The following is a 3,680-nucleotide window of genomic DNA, read 5'->3' on the forward strand; positions in this document are numbered from 1 at the left end:
AAAGGGTTGAAATGCATTAGCGTGGACGGCGCGTTATGGCCGATCTTCTGTGTTTAAAAACCACCCTTTAAATAAAGTTTGTCTTAACTTTACAAACACAACACAGAACACATCCTTAGCTGAGTGCAGGTCTGCTAGCACTTACTGTAGCTGAGTTTCTCAACACAAACAAAAACAAACGTCAATAAACGAACATTATTTAGATTATTTAACTAAATCTTCTCTGCCCAACCACTACCTCTCACGTGAACTTTGCTGAAGATAAGTTGTCCTGGGCGTTGAGGAAAACATCCACGTGTGGGTAAACAAAGGCTTACCTTGCAGCTAACCTCCATAGATGTGGGATGGGGCGGCTCGTTCTGCCAGCCTTGCCGAACTGGACATTACTGCTGTGGCCATGGTGCTGTGGTCCTGTTGTCCTTCCTTCAGGCCGGAAAAACCGCTCCACTAGGTGTGGTAGAGACGGGGTCTCTGCTGGGAACTCCCTGGAACACAGTTTGCTTCTGTAGACCTCAAAAAGAAAAGTCAAGCCACGCTTCCACCGTAATTATCAATACTGGATACACAAATGGCAATTCATTCCTACTTAACTTTATGCATATGATCGCGTGATCGTATGACATTCTCGGATACAGTTTGAAGACTCATGTCTGCTTGCCTGCAAGGAGACATACAAGCGCTGTGCCTCTTCTGTCCAGTTTCCATGGGGATCTGCATGGAAAGAGGTCTGCTTTTTATTCAAACAGTGACGTTACGGGAAGTCCGCTGTTACTTCTGTTCCTGCCTGAGCTGGAAGTAGGTTAATGCAATTTATTTTGAAAGTTCCAGAAAAGTTCTTACTGGCCTTTAATATTGTAACGGGGTCCCAACACTGGCATTAAAGACGCTGAAGACAAAGGGGAGCTTGACAAAAGCAAAGCGATTTACAAGACATGCAAATTGGAAGTGAAATATTGTGGAAATGCGACCAACCTCAGGAATCATATGTTGCGATATCACCAAGAACTCCTGTCCAAGCCATCCACTGGGCCGCAACAGATGAAACTTCAGCAAACTTAAATTCTGCTTGAGTTGAAACGGACCATCGTTCTTCCAGTCTAGCCAAAATGTGGACAGCTACTATACAGGAGTGGTGATTAATGAGCAAAGACAAAGCCATAGTGACCAGCAAATGGATTTTTGTTTTATATTCCGTCACCCACAGTTGAAGAGTACCTAAGACCTCTACGTGCTTTGCAAGTGGGGAAACCTGCAAAGTCGGAAGTGTATTAAATACTTGTTCTCCCCACTGTGTACAGCCTAAAGAACACAGGGATGAACTGTTGTTAACTAAGACTATGTTCACACAGCCGGCAAATGCAGCCATGAACTGTTCAGACGGAAGTCTGATGACGATGGCAAGTAATTTGTGGTTTTAACTACCATGCAAAAAGAAAAATCTGATTTCAGCAAACAATGGTAAGTGAGCATTAATACCTTCAATGTGAATGTCGCCTAAGTCATTACAAAGACTAAATCAAAAGCCCTTTGATTTATAGTAGAACTCGGCATAAACAGGTGTTACTCTCTATGATTTTTCTTTAAAAATTACTACATATTTATATTTAATTTTTGCCATTTTAAAATAATTTAAAGCAGTCCCTAACTGTTTGTTATGTACTGGATTAAAAATTAAAGGATAATTTGTTAAATTAGGTACAGATCTGACCTACAGCAATGGCTTGTTATAGGGAGACTAGATGCATTTAATAAAAAAAAATGTTTATTTCAGTTATTACTACATGACTCTGTCAGAGGCCTGAGACATGTATTTGGATAAATGACTTGAAAATATCTCAGCTAATGATCTTCCTGAGTGAAATCCGTAATGATAACAGAACTCAGTATATATTAATAAAAAGTTGTTCACTCAAACTGCTATAATATTTAGTTTTTTCATACTGGTTTACATTTCAATCAGACAGTAACTCTGACTAGAAATGCTTTACATGTTCCATCCTCAGCACATGTTTCACACAGGAAGGTCATTAATGATGCACCTCTATTTCCTCTATATAAAATCACCAGCTTCTATGTAAATTACTGCTTAAATAAATGTGATGTTAAACATTTCATTGAATAAACTGCTGCACTGTTTGTGATACCGGAGTTGTTTAAGGATTAACTAACCTGGATTTATTACTGATTCATTTGCCAAATTAGTACCCTATGAGACTTATCTGTTGCAAGTAAGATAGTAACTGCTTGGAACCTTTTTATAGAAGCTCACCTCAAAAATCTCAACTATCGCTTTAGGTTATCAGTGACTGCCACTGAAATTAAATGTTTAGCACAGTGTGTTTGTGAGTGTGTGTGTTTGTAGTAGAATATGATAGAATGTTCAGATGTAATTTGAGGTACTGATATGGGCTGAGCCACGTCTCTTTGTCTGAAGCCTTTAGTCCTGCTGATTCTGCATTTAAAGACAGCAAGCAATCCTCCTTTAACTCACAATCCACCTCTCTCTCTCATTTTGTACTCTCATTAGCAGATCTCACTAGTGCCTGCAGAGGCTCATTATTTGTGCTCAGTCTTGTTTTTGAAGCTGGCACAATGTCACCTCTCCAGGCCAATTCCAATGAGCTGCATTGTTTGGCTTTGTCCAGCTCTGCAGTCCAGCTTTAAACAGAGCTGACTTTAGTTTTATGGTCAGACACGAGAAAAGAAAGGTTCCTTGGTATGCACAAATATTTCTGTAGGAACTCAGTTTTACCTTATTACTAGGTTTGTTTCAAGTTCTTTTGTTTCTTTTTGCATTTCTCACATATACAGACAATATGTTCAAGAATAAAGACCAGATTTCAGGCAGATTTTGTTCTGAGATTGCCCAGAGATAACTACAAGAAAACATTCAAACTATCATGAATGGAAGCTAAGAGTTTTAACTTATAATGCTTAAAAAAACCTGTTGACCTACAAAATTCTATTAATTTCCTGAGTTGTTGGACGTTGTTTTGTCTCCATGGTCTCTGTTTGTGGTGTTTTGTCTTTTGTTTTAAACCTATCTTTAGCATTTCTGCTTATTTTAGTTCTCCCTTCCTCAATGCATCAGCCTCCTGCTCATCTTGAGATCTTCCTAATTAGGCTTTTCACCATAAATAGCCCTTGTTTCAGTCAATCACATGTTAGGTCGTGTTCTTCCAAGCCTGTATACAATTGTCCTGTGTGCTATTTCTTAAATATATTTTTATTATGACACTTCATACCGCATGTGTGTTTGGGTCTACAATAAGAATCTTCTATTAAAATTGACTTGAAAAAGGCCTTTGATACTATAGATCATAAAATACTAATATATAAAATGGAAATATATGGAGTGAGAGGGGTTGCAAATAACCGGTTGAAAAGTTATCTTGTTAATAGACAGCAATATGTACTATCTGGTCAGTCCAAGTCTTCATGCTTGAATATGACCTGTGGTGTTCCACAAGGCTCAGTACTGGGTCCCAAATTGTTTATTATGTATATTAATGATATATGTAGAGTGACTAATGTTTTGAAATTTGTTGTATTTGCAGATGATACAGATGATATTATTTTTTGTTCTGGGGATGATCTAAAACAGCTTTTGGAGGTTGTTGGAAAAGAAATTGAAAATTGGTTTGATAGAAATAAATTTAACCAAGACTACATTTATGTTG

The sequence above is a fragment of the Girardinichthys multiradiatus genome, chromosome 15 (genome assembly GCF_021462225.1).
Source record: "Girardinichthys multiradiatus isolate DD_20200921_A chromosome 15, DD_fGirMul_XY1, whole genome shotgun sequence".
NCBI classification, from domain to species: domain Eukaryota; kingdom Metazoa; phylum Chordata; class Actinopteri; order Cyprinodontiformes; family Goodeidae; genus Girardinichthys; species Girardinichthys multiradiatus.